We start from the raw sequence: 21,156 nt of genomic DNA, 5'->3' as shown, positions 1-21,156 counted from the left end.
CAACAAGCACAGCAATGACATATAACATATTCTTCTACTGGGTACTCACCATCTCATTAAAGCGAAACTTAAAATGAGCAATCTACTGCAAAAAAAAGTAAGGAGATAAGTCAGTGGTATGCAGTCATTGCCTTATATTTTTTCACTTCCTCACTGAGATTTTTGAAAATAAGAAAGTAGAACATAATCATAGATAGAATAACATAGTTGAATGATTGTTTCCTGCTTTCTTTATTCCTCCCAGCTGAACTAAAACCGAGGTGGATATTGGTGAGATCTTCTTGAGAAATAGGTAGAGTAGAAAACCTTTGAAGTGAAGAAACCTGATACATTCGTTACTGCTCATAAAACAATGTTTTCAGCTAAATGGAAGGACTCGTTGAACATATTTTATTAAAAGGAATGAGAGGTGATGGGAATGGGAATGTATTGAAAATTAAATAAATGGTCTCTAGTGAAAATGCAGAGTTTTGGACTTTCTTATAAGTGTAAGAACTTAGAAACTTGTATTAGATAGTGGTTGCTTCAGCTCACACATGGAATCTTAGCCTCCTCCAGATAGTCCATAAAGCAGGACACTTAACTTGAGATACTCAATGTACCCACAAGGGACCTACAGGTAATAGCTCTCAATTTTAAAGTTATACTTGCCTTGAAGCAGGGTTTAGAAAAGAATACTTCTTTCTTATGAAATTTCTATTGGAAATTAACCTTATTCCTCAGGGATTTTTAATTTAACATCCTACATACTCTGTGTTTCATAATTTTTATTAGACTTCTGGTTTACTTTGCCTTCACTGAACCTCTGAGGCTCAAATGCTACAACTGTTATTTGAAGCTTCTCTCCCAGTATAAGCGATTTTATGGCAAAAGGGTAAGAAATAAGTAGAAACACAAAATGAAAAACATTAAGCAGAATACATCTAAAAGATAAAAGATGGGGAGGAAATAGGTAAATTAAATGTAAAATATATGAGACTCACAATCAATCTTATTCCTGAAAAGCAAACATATTTTTAGTTAAAGAAAGGAACTTCTTAAAATAAAACAAAAGGGGAAAGGTTTTTCTGATTGAGCTTCATACAAAAGTTTCAACTAGTAATTCTAATCTCTTAAAGAGGCAAATTTGGAGGGCAATACATATAACATATTTTAAAAGCATATTTCAAGATTAATTGAACTGACATTTTTGTGTGCAGGTTTATTTAATATAAAGAAAATATGGAGGGGTAGCTCAGATTGGGTGTCTAATTTCAAAGTGACTACATTAGGACAGATCAATCATGTACAAGTCATTCAAATATATGTTAATGACAAAATGAAGTAGAAAATTTAGTAGAAGACATTTTCAGAATATGCTTTAGAGAATCACAGAGTATATTGAGCAGGTATCTAGACTAAAACACCCTGAGTCTCATAATCTGATTCAAAATGGACTGTTATCAGGGAAAAGATCGGAAATAGCCCTGGCTTCAGATAAATGAGAAGTAAAACTCTTATCTACTTCAAAAGACATTTAGAAATATCCTTTCAACTCCCAGTAGAAATTAGTGCTGAGTACTACTAGACTTAGTCCTTGTCTAAGGACTTGCATTTCTACTCTTTTCTTCCCATCTCCTCCCCATTCACAGACAGATTGTCTTATGTTCACTCTCATTCCTCAGCTTTATACATTTTGGCTGTTTCCACTCAACCACATCATATCCTGTTTTCTTGCTCCTTCCTTTCTTCTTTAATTGAAATTTAAAGATACTAATTTCCTTCTATTCCTAAATTATAATTTTCTTTTTTTTTCATTTAGTAATTTCCAAATCAATTTAGGGAAAGTCAAATAATTTTAGGTTGGATTTACTCCAACAGTTTCATCATCTTTTAATCACATAATTCCATGGAGGTCTTTATCTCACTCTTTTATCTATCTTCCCATAGATGCACACACAATACACCAAGCACAGATAGTTTTTTAATTCCATCACTTACGCAGTCAGTAGGTTTTTCACTTTAGATAAGAAAACAACAGAAATTTCAGACATGTATTTAAGAGCAAGCTACATTCAAGACTTACTAGAGTACTCCAAAGCTAACTCCATTGACCATTTTGAGCTAAATTTTAGGATGACTATCTGCATGCATAAACACAGACACACTCCTTTTCCTCCCTCCATAAAACAAGCCTTCAGTGTAATGGGACCAAGTGGGTAAAGAAATCATGGAATGTAATTTATTTTTAGATGATAGTCTAAAGATGGGCAAACATAAGTCTACTAGCTGCACTGCAACAAATCATCTGCTCATTGCAGTACAGCAAGGGAACTTTTCAAATACCTGCTACTGTTTTATATGCTTCTATAGGAATTCCAGAAAATACAAAACTGTCAAATTCCAATAAAATTTCACTTTCCACCTTCTCCCCCTCCCCTTTTTCTGCACATATCTGAAAACAAAAAGGTGCTAACAGCTAGCAAATAGATCATAGGCATTTGCTCTTATTTTTCAAAAGACTGATTTAATATTGTTATAACAGTGTGAACAATTAAAAATGCCCTACACACACGTTGGTCTTTTTTTTATCTACTGGATTGATCCCAATACTCTAATACATGACGGAGGAAATGGTAGACTCCAGGAATGTATATAAGAATTGTAGATTTTTAAAAGCAAATGCAGTACTTAATAAAGTGACAATTTACTGCTCATGATATCCTCTCTTTATTAATATAAAACCACAACATTTAAAAATCAGAGAAAATTAAGCTTACCATAAAGATAACCATTCAACATTTGAGCATAGCTGTGTTAGATTACTTAGCTAAGATTTCAAAATGATATTGCAAACAGCAATATCTTTATAGCTCCAGTGTTTCCTTTCATGAGACAACAGCCATGTATCACGAAGTTTGTTTCACATAGATCAAAGCAATTCAGTCCTCTCTGAGGTTTGATTTGAAACAGTCATCTAGAAGAGAAGGATCCCATAGCCCACTGTGATGCTGCTGAACCCACAGAATAAATTTTTCATGTAATTTTTAGATCTTGCCAAAAACAGTTAACCACTGAGACAGAACAAAATCATCCAACCTGGGGAGTAAACCTCAAAACTGATAGCACCTTTTCATTAATAACTCATACCCTGTTCTGATGATCTTGACACTGTTTCATCTTTTCTGGCTTGAGTAGTAACTACAAGGTCCTTATGAAGTAATTAAATGTCATATATTCAGTAGGTTAATTCACTCAGTGAAACATTACTATTCTTAATTTTTTGCTACTATTCAGATAAATAACCTTGGCCAACCCTCTGGTATGCATTCTGTAATTACTTTAGTGTCTTATATCTATCAAACTGGGAAAACATATAGAAGCCTTCCTATTCAATGGTAAACAGGTGAGCATAACTAAGAGCTTTCTCCTCATTTATCTTCATGTGAAACTCACAAGAGATCAGAGTTCTCAGTTCTCCAGTTTTGTGGTGGTTTGACCACCACAAAAATAAAAATCCAATCTCCAAGCTTCCCCCTCCTTCCCACAATTTTACCTCAACACCGAAGAGAAACTTTCAGGCAAGCACACCTCTGTAGGGGGAAAGGGAAGGGAAGATACATACATTTATTCTACACAAATAAATATTGTACACGCTAAAAGTAACTATATACATACAATATTACACACTTCTATCATCCTTCTAAGCCCCTCCCTTAATTCAGTCCAGGAGAAGCCCTCAGGCTGATAGGTAAGCAGTCTTTCTCTCATGGGAGTGTTCAGGGAAAAGGGTTTTTCTCTGATCCACCTCCCACCAACCTCCAGCTGTTTACTGAAGTCTCATCTTCCTTACAAAGTCCAAGAAAAATAGTTTGAGTCCGTGCTCTCTTGGTTCCATGCCCATCTCTGCTGTGTGACTCTCTTTCTCTCTCTCTCTCCCCGTCGGTTCCGTAGCTGCTGTAGTTTCCATTTTGGTAGCCACGTCTAAATCCAACGTAGGCACTGCCGAACCAGCCTCGGTCCGTCTCCAATTTCACCTGGTGTTTTTCTTGTCTGGCATTGAGCCTCCACCGGCCCATCTCCTGACTCGGCTCCAATGCTGAGCCTTCCCTCCACTCTTACTGTGAGAGGGGAACAAAAGTCCCTGCTCTGCAGTCTGGCTGGAAAGGGGGGGCAAAAAGAGGGCCTGGCCTCCTCACAAGGAGCTCACCTCTCTCTCTCTCGCTTGCCTTCAGGTGCTGTGAATCCCTTCCCTCACAACAGACACTCATTCTTACATCTTGCCTTCAGCCCTAGCTTGGCCAGAGCTGTGGGGGCACGGGGGCCCCCCCAAGTGGGGGGAGAGCAGCCTCCGTCCACCCCTCGGCTACTCTCTCACACACACTCACTCAGACACAGCAGCAGACAGACTCTGCCAACAACTTCCAGCGGTTGTGTATATCTGATTTTTCACAGGAGCGAACAAAACGAGCGGTGATTGGTCCTTCAGGGGAGACTGCCCTGGGACCCGATCACCTCTAGGTGCCCTGGCTCCCGGGGGAACAATCTCAAACCAAGACAAGTTTCCAGCTCCAAACTCAGCCCTAATTTCTTAAACATGGACATATTTGTATAAAACGTTTTGCAAGGGATTGCATGTTTTAACTTATAATACATCTTTGGATCTTGAGTTCCAGTGCAGGATGATTTATTAATTTATTTATTTAGTAACTCAATAAAACATTCAATGTGCAAGTCTATGCTTATCACAAGAGGGCAGCTTGTAGAGATTGACATGATCTTAAGGCTTTCAATTCTCAAATTTACTTTGTGCTAGCCACAGGTGTATAAGAACTGCAATTTTTGTAAGACCCAAGAGAACTAATTATGTGTTAAGAAGAATGCACATTTCACTACGTAGTATACAATACAGAAAAATTACCACGCATCAGGTTTTTGAGAGGCAGGAGAACTTTAGGCAGGTAACAGGTATAGTGTGCATGGATTTATTCTAAAATGAATTCCCTTGAAGGCTTATCAAAAGTAATACTTTTTTTTCATTAAATATATCTTCTTCATAGTTTAGAATTTTACCTCTGAAAATGCTCTGAATCCAACTACTATACGAAAGTCTTTTACAAAATCTCCAGTTTCAATAGACAATTAATTTTATTCATTTTACTAGCAATGTTAGGCAAAAATAATTTTTTTTAAGAAGTCAACAGTTCATTACTGCAAAGCCAGTGTCCAATGCCACTAAGAGAGACTGACTGTTTGGCACACCTTCATGCACAGAATTACCACATAATGTCATATTATAGTAACAAATGAGATGAAATCTTGAATTAACGTTGTCCATACTTGTGGTTGGTTGACTTTGGCTGGATGCCAGGTGCCCTCCAAGCTGCTCTATCACTCCCCTTCTGAGCAGGACAGGAGAGGGAGAAAATAAGATGAAAAAATACCCTTGTGGGTCAAGATAAAGGCAGTTTAATAAAGCAAAAGCAGAAGAAAATAAAAGATTTATTTTCTACTACCCAGAAGGCCATGTCCAGCTATTTTCCAGGAAGCAGGGCTTCAGCAGACACCGAGGTTGGTCTGAAAGACAGACATTAAAATAACAAAAGCTTCCCTCCTCTCCCCGAGCCCTTCCTTCTCTTTCGCTTAGGTTTTGTTGCTGAAAAGGTACCATACGGTATGGAATATCCCTTTGGTCAATGTGGATCAGCTATTCTGGCTATGTCCCCTCCCAAGATCTTGCCCACCACCAGCCTACTGGTGAGGGCAGAATGTTGGAGACAGTGCTGATGCTGAGCCATTGCTGCTCAGCAGTAGCCAAAACACTGGTGTGTTACCAAGACTTCGCAGATACCAATTCAAAGCATAGCACTATGAGGACTGCTATGAGGAACATTAACTCCATCTCAGACAGACCCAATATGAAACTCATATGGTCATCACTGTTATAAATAAGTATAATTTAAATGCATGACAAATGTGGCCCTAGGTACTATCACTGTACAACACTGCATTTGTTAGATTGTCTTCTTCCATTGTCTTTTGCTTGAATTTTGCATTGATATGTATGTAAAGGTGTGTTTGTTACTCTATGGAAGATCTGAATTATAGATATCAGAAAGATCTGGCTGCTTTCACCAAAAGTCTGTGAATGATGTGGAGACGGCATGTAGAAGCACAGGCTGAAAGCAAAAATGTATAATATGGTCCATGGTAGTGGAGATACATGAAGGAAAAGGAAGCATCAATTTAAAAATAGCCTGCTTCTCAAAATATATTTTCATGAAAACGGTTTCAGAACAAGAGTGTTAATATGTTATGAGAGTAGATACAAACCTGGATATGTTAGACAACAGGAAAATGGTCTATGGTTTTGGAATCTGCATTACGAAGGAGTAAGGAAGGAGAAATCTAAATCTAGTTCTTGGGGGTTGCAAAAACACTGAAAGGGTTTCATGTCATTCAGACATGTTCCTGGAATTCATGTCATTGTGTTCTTGTGTCTTGTCTGAAAGGCTGCAGTGGCTATAAAAGTCTATGGGCAATCACAAGTCCATCATCCAAACCTAAGGTATTCAAAAGAATGCCATCCTCAGAGGGCCTAGACCGATAATCTCTCTCTGTCCCATAAAATCCATGTTTTACTTGTCTCTGTGTTTTTACTGAAGATGTGCTCTAGGTTCATTTAGTAATTAATGTAGCTCATATTTTCTTGCTGGGGAGTTTTGCATGTTCTGAGGAACACTGAACACTAACATGCAGCCTACGAAAACAGGCTTATTTGTGGCTGCTGTCAAATAGAAATCGGTCCTATGCTTGTCCTAAAATCAGAAGCAAAAGCCATGAAAGTTCATTTTGAAAAGTATTCTGTCATTAAGACCAACAGTACCTGGCTATCCATAAATCTGATGGTGTTGTAGCTGGTGACACCTGGAACTGACTTGAAATACAAGGTCTTTAATCAGAGGCAAATTTACCAACCAGAAATATTTATTCAGAAACCTGGGGAAATTAAATACTTCCTTTCACATGCCTTTTCCAGTCTATTCTTCTCCTGAACATACTGAGTTCATGTGAGGAACAGAAAACTTTCCTAGGAGTAAAAGAGAGCAGGTTATGCATTCAAGTAATATAACAATTATTTCCCTGGCCATTTTTTTGTGGCTGTAGTTTTTCATGTCATTTGCTATATCTGCCAGGACAGGTGTATAAAGAAAAAATGTACCGGTGGCCCAGCACAGCTCTGCTCTCTCTTCTGGAACACAATTTGTCATTAGTCTATGACTGTGAAGTTCTAGTTTTTGGAAAAAACTTTATGTTCAGTCTATAGAAACCTGGACCATCACTTCTGTGCTACTCCATGTGGAAGACATATCTCTATTTCTACCACCAGTCCTATAAGGTATTAACTCTTGACAAATGGTAGCTTCAGATGTTCAAGGTTCAAAGTCAGCTATAGAACTTATTCCAATAATTTCCCAGAGTCCAATTTGCTCTGCATTTAAGAAGCAAAATTTAAGATCCTTTACCTCAATGCCAGGTATGAACAGTGCCCTTGCAAGGTAGGGAAGCATTTCCTCTTTTCTTCTGCTACAGAGTCACCCATGCAGTCATTCAATTTTCATCAACAAATTTTCAAGGCCCCGAACGAGTTCACTGCTTTTTTTCTGAGAGCAGGGATAAGAACATTTTATTAATTTCTTCTTCTTTTCAATATATATGTAGTTATTTAACAAATGTCCCACAAGGTTCAATACTGGGCCCAGTATTGTTTAACTTATCCATCAATGACTGGGATGAGGGGCTAGATGCCTCTCCAGCAAGTTCACTGATGACACAAAGTTGGAAGGAATGGTCAATATCTCAGAGAGCTGTGCAGCCCTTCAGAAGGACCTCGACAGGTTGGAGAGATGGGCAAAGAAGAATCTGAAATTCAACAAAAAAAGTGCAGGGTCCTGCACCCCATGCACAGGCTGCTGTATAATCTGCTAAAAAGAAGCTTTGTGAAGAAGGATGTGGGAATCCTGGTGGACAACAAGCTGTCCATGCACCAGCAGTGTGCCCTTGTGGCCAAGAAGGTCAGTGATATCCTAGGGTTCATTAGGAAAAGCATTGTGTCAGCGGGTAGAGGGAGGTGATCCTGCCCCTCTACTTAGTCCTGGTGAGGCTGCATCTGGCGTGTTGTGTGCAGTTCTGGGCTTCTCAGTACAAGAGAGACACGGAGCTCCTGGAGTGGGTCCATCAGCAAAGATACTTAAGGGACTGGAACATCTCCTTACAATGATATACTGACAGAGTTGGGCCTGCTCAGTCTCAAGAAGAGATGACTGAGACGGGTCCTCATCAATGTCTCTAAGTATCCGAAAGGAGGGTGTCAAGAGGATGGAACCAGGCTCTTCTTGGTGGTGCCAAGAAATGGGAAAAGAGGCAATGGGCATAAACAAATGCACAGGAAGCTCCCTCTGAATATGAGTGAGCAAACACTAGAACAGATTTCCCAGAGAGGTTTTGAAGTCTCCCTCACTGGAGATATTCAAGAACAGTCTGGCTGCACTCCTCTGCTATGTGCTCTAAGACGAGCAGGGAGGTTTGACCAGATGACCCACTGCCATCCCTTCCAACTTTAACCATTCTGTGATTTTTTGTCCTCATCTGGGTTTATAAATGTCCAATGAGGCTGATCATGGGCATGACTAGTCCCTAGTTCATCAGCAGATACTAAGAATACCCTCCACTCTAAATCTGCAGTTTCTACTCTTACATATTCAAATCAGATATTTGCTGTGGTAGTGCAATAAGAAAATGCCTTCAGAGAAAATATATAGCATCTTATGAAACTTTTGAGGATTAGAAAGTGAGCAAAGTGACATTTCATTTGTGTTTAACCCCTATAAGTGATTTTGATTTTCATGGTGGATTTGCCTAAGGAAGCTTAAGTCTATCATCTTGACCTACACATCATCCTGCAGTTTCCCAGAGAGAGGGCCATTGCAAACATTTTCTTCACCTGCAGGACACAGAAATATTCATCTACACTTTGAGTCCCAGGTTAAAACCAAAACAAATGTTTAAAACAAAAATACACAGATGGTGTGCCAAAACTTGAGAAAACAAGCACTCATGGGATCCTTTAATCTGCTTCACGAGGTATTAGCTACAATGCACCACACCTGAAATGTTTCTACACATGCATGCAGCATGAGGAACAAACAAGAGAAGCTCGAAGCTTTGGCCCAGTCCAAGAGATATGATATTGGCATAAGTGAAACCTGGTGGGATGAGTCCTGTGTTGGAGAGTTACAGACTCTTTAGGAGGGATAGGCAGGGCAGAAGAGGTGGAGGGGTCGCAGTGTAATAGAAGGGTTAGAATGTATGGAGGTCACATTGGCAACGACACAGTTGAGAGCCTCTGGGTGAGAATGAAGGGGAAAACAAATAACGTGGTTGTCATGGTAGGAGTCTGCTATAGACCTCCCAGCCAGGACAATGATGCCAAAGAACTATTCTCTGAGGAACTAAGAGACACTTCCAAGTCAATGTCCTTGTCCTTATGGGGGACTTCAACTTGCTAGAAATTAACTGGGAATATCACACAGGTGCTACAACTCAGGCCAGAAGATTCCCAAAAGACCTGGAAGACAACTTGATGGAACAGGTCCCAAGGGAGCCAACTAAGAAAAGTGCTCTCCTTGATCTGCTGCTTGCCAACAGAGTGGATCTCATGAGCGAAGTGGAGATTGGTGACCATCTCAGTTAGAGCAGCCACGAAGTGATCGAGTTTAAAATCTTTGTTGAAAGGAGGAAAAGAGTCAGAAAGCCCTCAACCCTGGGCATAAGGAGAGCAGAATTCAGTCTGTTCAGGGAATTAAGGTCCTCTGGGAAAATGTTTTTGCAGGTGCTGGGGTCCACCAGTGCTGGTCACTTTTCAAACATCACCTCCTAAGGGCACAGCAGCAGGCAATTCCCTGCAGACAAGGCAGAAGGCTGGCTTGGCTAAGCAAGGATCTTCTCTTGGAAATAAGGCAAAAAAAGGGAAGGTGTATGCCCTGTGGAAGCAAGGTCAAGTGACATAGAAAGAATACAGAGATGCTGCTTGCCATTGTAAGGAGAAAGTTTGTGCAGCCAAAGCTCAACTGGAGTTGAAGCTGGCCAGAAATGTGGGGAACAAGAGTTTTTTCAAATATATTAATGGCAACAGGCAGTATAGAAATATCATTGGTCCATTAGAGGATGAGGATGGTCACCTCACAAGGTGTTTAATGCTTTCTTAGCCTCTGTCTTCAACACGGATGACGGACCTGAGCTGGAGGACCATGGCTGTGAGAAAGATCAGCTTCCAGTTGACCTGAAGTTGTGTGGGATCTACTGCTCCAGCTGGATCCCTACAAATCTATGGGGCCTGATGGGATTCATCCTAGAATCCTCAAAGAGTTGCCTGATGTCATTGCAACACCTCTGTCTATGATTTTTGAGTGGTCTTGGGAATCTGGAGAGGTCCCAGCTCATTGGAAGCTGGAAAAGGTTGACCCAATTTTTAAGAAGGGCAAGAAGGAGGACCGCAGAAAGTACAGACCTGTCAGTCTCACTTCAGTGCCTGGTAAAGCTACGGAGAAGATTATTTAGGGAAGTATTGAAAAACACTTGAAACACAATGCTGTCATTGGTCACAGCCAGCACAGCTTCATAAGACAGAAGTCCTGCTTATGAAACCTGACTGCTTTTTATGACAAGATAACCCACGTAGCTGACCAAAAGAAGCCAGTTGATGTAAACTTTTTGGATTTCATTAAAGCTTTCAATACTGGCTAACCCAGGATCCTTCTGGACAAAATGTCTAGCACACAGATGGATATATAGGCTAAATTCACAGTTTGGTCAGCCTGGTACCATTCAAAACATAGAAACTTAAATTTTATAGGTATCACAGCAAAACAGAAAAGTCCAGTTTATAAAAATTAAAGCTGAAGTCACAGTTCCTAACAAATAGTTCTATTAGATGAGTTTTGCTTCTCTTTCCTGTTTATGAGTTAATTACGAGCTATGACTATTTTTCCACATATATCTTTAGATAGTGATTTGACATATAGTTTCTAAGAATAGTTACTTGTGAGCCATTTGTTAAGTACTTGAAATTCAAAACAGGAATCAAATCGAATTGAAGTTATGTTGACACAGTTGTTTTTGCCTGACTGAAAATGTGAATTATGTTAGTGAACTCACTTCACGTGACTATCCTATTCTATTATCCTAATATTATCTATTTCCACAAAAAGTCCTGCCTAAAAATGTCGTACAGATAGTGAATGCATATTACAGAGGGAAAACACTGACATATTACAAAGGGAAGACACTGCTGAAGCCAATCTGCTTCTTAAAGCTGGTATGTGTTATTGTCTCAAATTTTTAGTTTTTCAGCTGCAATTTCACCCATACTTCACACAGTTCTAGTTACAGATGCAAGATTCAAAAAGCATCTGAAAATAAAAAGAGAAAAATGGACAACTATCAACAGAAACATTTTTTACTAACATCTTGCATATCAACATTTCATTCCAGCATTGCAAAACTATGATTCACACCTTGGGGTTAATTTGATATTTGCAATGTTTCTTCAGAAAGTGGGTGCTCAGCAAATAGACTCTTCTGAATGAAGACTGATATTCATTCCCTCTCTGCATTCCTTCTGGGATCAAAAGATGGACTTCAGCCATTTCTAAATACAGAAGGCAATCACACTTTTTACTGTAATGTAAAGTTGATGACATTCATACTGTAATCCATTAGAGGCTGAGATGAACCATCAAATTCATTTTGATTATAATCCCAAGCACTTCAAATCCTGTTCTCCATAAGGGAAATTTAAATACATTAGATCAGTCAAGATCTCCAGCTCTCCATTGTGGTGTTAAGAGCTCTCAAAAATAAAAAAAATTAGAAATAAAGAGAATATATGACAATTTTACCAGGTAAGAATTAATTTAAATACCTGGTTGAAGAGCATTACAGTTATTCTGTAAGTTTTTGCAGTTCTTCACTTTACACAGCAGACAGTAAACATTCAGCATCTTTTTTATTGTTTGCTCCCATTGATTTCTTTTTTATTTCTGCAAATACATGGGCTCTTAGTTAACATTTTATGTTAGTATCCCTAATTACACTGTTCTGATCAGCATGTAATTATTCTGTGTAAATATGCAAATACAGTTTTCTGACATTTAACTTTGTGCACTGGTGAAGTTAAAGCATCTATTTATTTACAGTAGAATGACACACATAATGCCAGGACATCTAAATCACACTCAAGTTCCATATTAATTAAATATTCAGGAATGGAGAGTAATTCAAGGTGGTACTGTCTACTTTTTCAACAGGAAATTCAGTAAACAGTACTTAATGATTGTGAGACAATAATTTCGATATAATTTCCAAAGTTCAGATCTCCGAAGGCATAAGAACCTGAATGGTTAACAGGGTGATAATTATTGAGAGCTTGCTCTTATGAATGCTGGAGGTTCATTTAGAACATGTGAAGGTCACTGAAATTGTCAAAATAGTTTTTTTGGTCACTATATCATATTTAAGAATACTTCTATCCTACTCCCAAAATATCTACCAGTATTAGTTTTATGATTTGAAAATTCCAGCATTCTCAAAGCCATCTACAGAAAAAAAACCAAAGAATAAATCACCTGTAAGTCAGCAGCATATTTGTGTTCATATTTTCTTGTTTCTTTGGATTTCAATTGCACTGAGTTTTTAAGCATATTTTAAGAGTTTTTAAGACCTTCAGGGTTTTATTTTTTCCATGTCTTTTGTGTCAGTCTAATTTATTTAAATCTAGCTGCTCTCTTTCCATTCATCAACTCAAATGCTGCTGAAATCAAGGATCATAATCCAGAAAGACTTATTTGACTCCATTCTTACAGGGAAAACAAGCAAACAAACAAACAAACAAACAAAAACCAAAAAAAACACACAAGGAAAAAAGAGTACAAACAAAACCTTTCCTGATGATTTCATATGTATGTATGAAAACACAGTACTTTTCTAGCCTGTGTGGAGAGGATGTTCAAGATGAAGCAAAGTAGTGCATTGTGTAGCATATTAATTTTTTTGCCTTCATATACCAGGAATTTGAATGAGAAGTTAACTTCAGTGACACTATCTACTCCAAAAAGAAGAAAAGTACATCTAAGTCCTCCTTTCTGCTCTCATCTTTACAATGAGAAGAAGAAAGCTTGAATTAGAATTTAGTTTAAAAGTAGTAGCTACAGTCCTCATGTCCCTGAGTTCAACAAAGGATTCCAGAACTCTTACTTCAAAAGAAATTGGCACAAATAATGTAGTTCACTCACATTTCAAACTGGACAACAGTCTTTAATGTATAACTCCCTAAGGAGGTTCCCCTTTTTCAGTCTCCCAGCCTCCATGGCACCATGAAAAATTTTGGGGCCTTAAGAAAGATCACTAATCCTTTTATACAATTCTTTGGAACTGTGTCTGCTGGTTTTTCACAAAGTATTGAGCTGAGCAGTAGGGAGAATCAGGAGCAATTCTGTCTATACTAGTGAATTAAAAGAATCCACAGAACTTGCCTTGGTCTGGAATTAAATCATCTCTTCTATTGAAATTGAGAATGTAGTCCCTTGAAGAGTGTAGCTTGGGACATTTATGTGAGGCTCATATTTGGAAGTTAGAAGAGACCTGAGGTCATTTTTAATAAGCAGTGGCCATTTTCATTCCGTTTGGAGAATAAGAGGTTAGCAGTTCAGACTTGAGCATTTCCAAGGCAGTTATCCCTTTTTTCCAGAGAGCACTGAAACACAGATTTAATTCACTAGCGGGTTGTGACACTCTGGGCCAGATAAAATTATCTGAAAAGAGAGTGTGAATCTTCCCAATGAGCAGTGTGGCACAATTAGTTTGGAAATTATTCTGGAGTACACATAGAACCAAAAATACACTATGACAGCCAAACATGGCCCATCAATGAGAATATGATTCCAAAGAAGAGCAGAAAAAAGTATTCGGCGAAGTCTTGGAAACGGAAAACAGTGTTATCTTCATATGTTGTCTTTAAGAAAAAGGTGGAAGAAGATCAGTCTCATAACTGTCTTCACCTTGGGAGTAGTGTCTTATGAATTAGTAGCAATTTTTTCTATAGACATAATTTATTTGCTTCCTTATACTCTCTCAGAATGTAAGGCAGTCTAACTAGTAATATTAATTACAGCATTAGGTGACTCTCTCTCTCATTCTCATAACTGTCATTATAGTGATATAACTTGAATGAGGAACTTTATTACCTTAATATTTCTTATTTTGCACAAATTGATACACAAACATACAATCTAGGGAAGGCAGAATTAAATCATGCCAAAGAATTTTTCTAAGGTGTTTCCCCAAGACTGATACTTTTTCTTTTCTACTCTTTCTTTTTTCAAAAAAATCCAAGTAAATTAGTTGGAATTGCTGATCGATATGAGACTTTTTCAGCTTCAATATTCAACAAGAAAACAAACCCATTTCTTTTTTAATCCTGCCCAGAAAAGTATCAAGAGATACCAATTATGCAACTATTTTTGGAAGGCAAGAATATAATTTTTGTCATGCTGAGATGTCATTTTAGGGCCACATTTTTCAATTGCAATATGTATTTTCAAGGTAATTCTAATCCATCTGCCCTGCCTATATTGTTGAATATCAGCATGAGGAACATTAGAGGGGCAATCCAAAAATCCACCTTGTGAGCTACCCACTGACCAAAAGAAAATAATGAAGGCCAGGACAAGGGTAGGATCTGTCATCCTACTTCTTTCTGGAAATGATTTTCAGGGTTTAAGGCCTAGAAGCCTCTTCAGAAGTTGCCACACAGTGGCAAAAGAGCAAAAGAATAACCTGAAGGACTATTACAAGTGCCTGTTTAGGAAATGGTACTCTTTTTAACTTTTATATCCTGCCTCAGGGATTTTTGTATTACTTTTATATTCAAAAATAAACCCAGGACTATAGGAGCAGATTTTAAGGCTTTAATGTTGTGTTTGCTCATTATTCTCATTTTTTTTTTTTTACTTTTCCTATGTAGTACAATGAATCTTTCAAAATGTCTTTCCATTTTACAAAGCGGCATTACTTTATCACTTTTACCTATTCCTTTTTCCAGCTCTTTCTGTTGCATACTGTCCTATGTCTGATACTAAGGAAACTTAAACAAGTGACTGGAGAATACATTTTTGTAGCCATTTGGGCTGAAGAAAATATTAATCTGTTACATGAGAGATGGGAGCAACCACCACAACTATGTTTTCCTTCCTTTTAAAGAAATGGCCTCTGCTAACTTTCAGAGGGAAGTCCCTGTCTGTTGGTGCATGGTAGATATATCTGGGAGTTCTTTCCAGGTTTGATCCCCCAGTCACATGATCACACTGGGTGAAGTTAATGCAACTAAATACAGGCTCCTTACGCTACCTGAGACATACAGTGCCAGTGTGCATGCCAAAGAGTTCTGGTGAGCCACAACTGTCTCAAGCACATAGGTCAAAGGAAGACATTTACATCTTAACTGACCTTCAAAAACTCCACTATTTATCCTTTTGGAAGGAATGGGCACTTTTAAAGCCTAATTCACGACATTCTAAGGTAGACACATAAATGAGCTTGGTAACTCAGCTGAAGCACATTGTGAGAGTGGTTTTGGTTTGTTGCCATTTCTTCTCCCTCAATTTATTTTAAAGAAGCCACATATCACAGGCTTCTCTGTGCATCTCTCACTATGTATTCATCTGTAAATAGGACAAACTTCTGCCCTGGCTTCTGGAACTCATTCTTCAGCAGGAGTACCCCAAGTGCCCAGGCTTTGTTGTGTGCAGAATCAAGCCTAGAACCTTGTCCTAGTTAGGACAACTGAGACCAGTTCATCAGGGTATGGGTGTAACCCAAAACTGTGTATTCTATAGCCTTCCATGCCATTTCCCAGAAACTGTTATCAATGAACCATTTACACCATCTGCCCATAGAGCCTCCTCAGGCTATAAACTAGGTGTTAAGAGGCCTGTGAGATAGGAGGATGCTCCTGTCCTCACACCCTTTGTGGAACTCCCCGCCCTGAGGGAAGTGCTGAGCATTCCTGCCTGAACTGCAGGATATATAATCTTGGAGTCTGGGAACATTTTTAACCACTCTGTGGGATCCAGAGAAGGACTGCGGCTCATCGCTCTCAAACAGACTTGGATCACCCTATACTGGACTCCAATCACCACTTTGACCAGACTGCAACAGCTCTCCCCCCAGCATCTCACTGCAATCACCACTTTTGACTAGACTGCAACAGCTCTCCCACCAGCAGGTTCTTCCCCTCTCCCTTTACTTTGGACTCAAGCGGGGCCCAAGGAACACCACGTTGTTCAGGCCCCAGGGTACTGGGTTATACATTTGGGTTTTGTGGGTTAAGACCAATTGTTTGTTTGTATGATTGTACTTACTGTATTATTTTAGTAAATTGTTATTCTGACTTATAATCTCTCCTTTGAGTTGAGTTCATTTCCCCTGCTGGTTAACTCTTAAACCAGCACAAACCTATACAATTCAGGAAGCAGCTGACCCAGATAGTTTCTGACAGTCCATGGTTTCTGAGTTAGAGGCCCTCAGATTACCTTACTCTCATTTTAGATACAAAAGTCTTTCACTCTGCATACCCTTTACATGGTTCCAAGAAACCCAGTCACAGAATCCATAAAGCTCTTTTTTAAGTGCTAGACAAGGTACAACTGATTTCATCTATCCCAACAAAATATATTTTTGTGGAGGCTCTCTTGCATCTTTGATTAAAGGCTTACTGCTTTTCATTTCTGAGATATTCTGAATAACCCTTGTCTCCAAAGAGCACTGAAGAGAGGAGGCTTTAGGAGCTACCATGTCAGTACTCAATTTTAAGTTTATTATCTGCAGATCATGGAACCAGCAGATGTTGACAATTTGTAAGAGACCTTACAGGAAATAATGAAAAATTTTGAAACTTCAGTGTTTTACTGAAAGGAAATAATATATAATTAGAATGTTATTACAATTCAGATGGCCCTTGTGAGAAAGGGATTGGAAGCCTCGGAGCACACAGAGGTTTGCTGGCCTGGTTTGGGTGAGGGGGGGGGGGAGGGGAAGGGTACCGGGTGGGCCGTGGGGGTCCTCGGACTGGAGGGTGGGCAGGTAAGCGGTGCGTGGGAAGATACGAGGTAACACGGTGCGGGGAGGATAAGGTCAGGGTGGATAATGGTTTCCTCTGGGAGTTGGGGGTCTCGGCCGAGCTGGGGCCTGGAGAGGTACTCGAGCCCTAGGTGGGTACGGGGGCCGGAATGGTTTTGTTCGTTTGTTTGGTTTTGGTTCATCTGCGGCTACTGCCCAGGTTCGGTACGTTCTGGATATATTCGTTACATCCTGGGTGTTTCCCTGGGATTGAATATAGATAGGTGACAGAAAAGTAGGAAGTGTAAGACTTGCCCTAATCATTTTAATAGTAGGAATGTAGCCTGTGTACCCCTATGTGGTTGCAAGCTATGCTGGTGATGGCACATGCCTTTGGTAGGGTTGCCCATGCCAGACAGGTCAAAACCGTAGGGTCAGATACAATACATCCTTGGGCAGGATGAGCTCGTTAGCTTTCTGGCAGTCATCCTAGGAGAAGGACAACTCTAATCCCAAACCTGGGCAGATGGAGCTCGCTTAGCCCTGTAAGGCCATCCATCTAAGAGAAGGACACTCTAATTAAACCTATGTCCTGAGGACCTCACTGCCACTGTACATGCTTGCTCAGCCCTGGCAGATGAACCTTAGGGTTAAAGGGTGGGTTCAGTTCCGCGCATACTGCATCTCACCTAAAAAATCCATTGTGCAGGCTTGAAGGCTTGAACAATTCAGTTGTTCCAATATTTTATTTCACAGCTACCATAACCTGTTTCTGATTTACTTAGAGAAAGTTGAGTTCACAGACCATTGACTGCATGGCCTGCAACAGCCACTCAGAAATTATAATGCTCTTTATGCTCAGCTAGTTTACACATGAAGACATTAAGACACATTTGGGAGTAGAATAGGTCCAGCTAGGGTAAGCAAAGGTGTCTGAGATGTATGGAAGAATTTGTATGTAATAAACACATGAAAATGGTTAAATTATTTAGTCAAAAAAAGAGAAATATTGAAAGGAAATTGAATTAGGTTATCATAAAACATAAGAAAAAAAAGAAGAAAACACAGTTACTGTAATCTTTGTCCCACAGTATATTTAAATACCACATCATCATAATATAAATAGAAGATAAATATGCAATGTTTTATAAAATATGCTTCTGCACCAAATAGTCTCAGCAAAGACAGTTAATACTGCAGAAAATCATGAGAGAATATATTTCAACTAGGTCTTAAGAGAAAAGACAGATAATTTTATACCCATTAATAACATTCACAACTATAGTAGCTAAGATAATGATAAGGCTAATCAGATCTCTTGTTGTAGGGTATACTCTGATACCATGCTACAGTCAGGAAGGAATTTGTATCCTGTGTAAACTATAATTTAATGCAGCTGGTTACATGTCCTGTGGAGGAAGCCTCTGCTAAAACATTAGGTGAAGGCAGCACTAAAATCATTCCTTTGCATAGCAATTGTGATCTAGAATAACCAGTCTTAGCAGTGACATCTAAATTTAGCTATGGGTGAGACAGTTAAACACATTAGTGAGAATAATAGTGTAGAGTACTATTCCTTGAAAAATGCACTATTTTACTTAAAAAAATTGTTAAAAGAGAGATTGTTTTAATTTTAGTTTGCTTGACTTTTATGTCTTAAATTTAGACTTTTGCATAAAACTTGTAGAAAAACAGTAAAATGCAAAGTAGCTATGGAGAAGTCACATAAAAAAAGAAAGGATTTCAGGCCTATGCACATTTTTAACTTATTACAAACCCATGACTTCCTGGAATTTCTTATAAATATGGAAAAAACAATAGCAGAATAAAAATGCTATGTTGATAACGTGCAAAAATCTCAGTCCCAAACTGAAGCTGAAAGGTAGGATTTCCACACACTTTTTCTTTGAATAAGTTATGTTGCAAGTCAGATTCTACAAATCCAGTTAATTTATCCTTTTAATTAAGGTACTCTTTCAAGTTGTCAAACTTATAACCATTCCAGTTAATTAGTTTTGTTTTTTCTCTCACTGATGAGAAATAAGTTATTTTTACCACCTTCAGGGTAAAGGACAAAAAAACAGTAATCCCCATTTCTTGCAATTTTGTAAAATTCAATATAATAGGCTGTACAGATATAATCATCCAGAAAATGCTTAGTACCTTTCACTGGTACATGTAAGACTGGTCTTGATATGCTATTGGTCTGCAGAATAACAAAAGCTAGCTCTTTGTCAAAGCTTTCAGAAAAAAAAAAAGTGTGTCCCTTTTTTTACAAATGGAGAAACTGAAGCACAGGGTGGAGAAATGACTTGACAAGGTAACAAGACAGACACACGTGAAGAATGTTCCTAGAGGTTAGACCTCCTGAGTCCTGCTCCTCTGGGATATGCAATTAAAGAGTCTTCTTTGATCAGCAGATAAAGTTGTGCTATCAAACATGAAATTTCTATCCTATGTTGAAAAATAGATATTCGTAAAGAAATATTTATTTCATTGCACTTCAGTAATAACAAAGTTAGACAGGAATGGGTATAATTACCAGACAAGTTAAAATTAGGTTCCTAAAGGCAGTTTCACAGTTTGTGAAGAAGGTGATGGTGGAACAAGTGTTAAGGTAGCTATTTAAAATTCTTTCATTTGCAAAGTAAGTCAGCAGTTACTATGCTTATATATACAAGTTACTATGCTTGTATATATTCTGTGTTACTTAGGCAAAATGTGTGGAAAACATAGTAAGTCAAACTGGGACTTCTCCTTTGCAAGGAGAAACATGAGACTCAGAATATATGTTCAACACATATTGCTTTTTCTGAACAGCTCCATAAATATGGATCTATTTAAAACCACAGGGAGAAAGCTTAGCCCAGATCAGCTTCAACTCAAATTTACGTGCCATGTACTCAGCATCTTGGGATGAAAATGTTTCTGTGGAAAAAGCTGCTCTACTTCTCCAATAAGGTCTTAGCTACAAAGTATCTTCTGTTTTCTTCTCGGGAGTGGTAGGACGGGAGTTCTGTTTCTTCCATTCACCTACTCAAATTATTTGGCAACAAATTTACATGAAAATATGTGGATTGGAGTTAATACAACTCCATTTACACATTGTGTGACTACTGATCACAGTAGGATCACAGTGTGACCTAATGTGACAACATGATCACCTCTACAGCAAACAAACAGCACAAACATATGTAGTCAGAACCAGGAAAAACAGAAGTAGTCAAATCTGCTCATGAAAAATGTCATCTAAAACTTTGAATGGATGAGGAGACACAGGAGATTGAATAGAGGTGCTTGATGCTCTTTCAGCCACCCTAAAAATTTCACCTGTCCTCCTGATGCCTCTCCAAAAGATGGGAGTCACAGTTAGGTCCTGTACCATACCTGCCACTCCTGGGTGAAAATTTTATGCATGGTATGGCATCTAAAAAGACACCAGTCACCCACATTAGGCAGATATCTGTGCAGAGCCCTGGAGAGCATGCAGTCAAAATATACGGAGCAAAAACATCTATCTACATTTAATGTGGAGTTCAGTAAGTAAAGCTGCATCTAAATTGCTTGGTAAGTGTCTCTGTGGCAGGCTGGCAAGTCCTGGTCCCCTTATCATTCAAGTCAGAGACCTGTTAGCAGTGCAGAGTGGCAGCTTTCCAGCCTGCACACCTGAGTTTCCTTTCCATAAAAGAAATTGTTCATTTTTTCAAAGGAATATATTTCTAAATTTAAGCTTTTTCCAGGCAAGGTTTGGGCAAAATGTCTTTTTACTTCATGCTAAGAATGTGGCAACTGAAGTAGACTTCATAATCCAGTTCGATTTTTAAGAAAACTGTAGGAAAAAGGTGAGCAATAAGACTTGCCTGTGTGTAACATGCATGAAATTGCTATTCATTATCCCAGACTATCTGTTGCACAAAAAGACACTGATCCAATATGTGTCAAGCTATAATACAGAGAATGGAAGATTGCTTGCTCTTTCCTTTCATGGCTGCTTCTTCAGTA

At 38.7% G+C, this 21,156-nt stretch overlaps 1 long non-coding RNA gene across 1 annotated transcript; it reads right to left on the bottom strand.

Annotated features, from left to right (window-relative positions):
• Positions 1-10,234: 10,234 nt before the first annotated feature.
• Positions 10,235-17,681, bottom strand: LOC120323301. The gene is made up of 3 exons (XR_005563628.1): positions 16,552-17,681; positions 11,556-15,860; positions 10,235-11,478 (listed from the first exon to the last, which is right to left on the bottom strand). It is a non-coding gene; the product is annotated as an uncharacterized LOC120323301 (long non-coding RNA).
• Positions 17,682-21,156: the final 3,475 nt, after the last annotated feature.

The sequence above is a fragment of the Pipra filicauda genome, unplaced genomic scaffold (genome assembly GCF_003945595.2).
Source record: "Pipra filicauda isolate LSUMZ 115617 unplaced genomic scaffold, ASM394559v2 scaffold22_size4397567_pilon, whole genome shotgun sequence".
NCBI lineage: Eukaryota > Metazoa > Chordata > Aves > Passeriformes > Pipridae > Pipra > Pipra filicauda.
The sequence above is the reverse complement of the archived record's forward strand: the minus strand, read 5'-3'. Positions and strand labels throughout refer to the sequence as shown.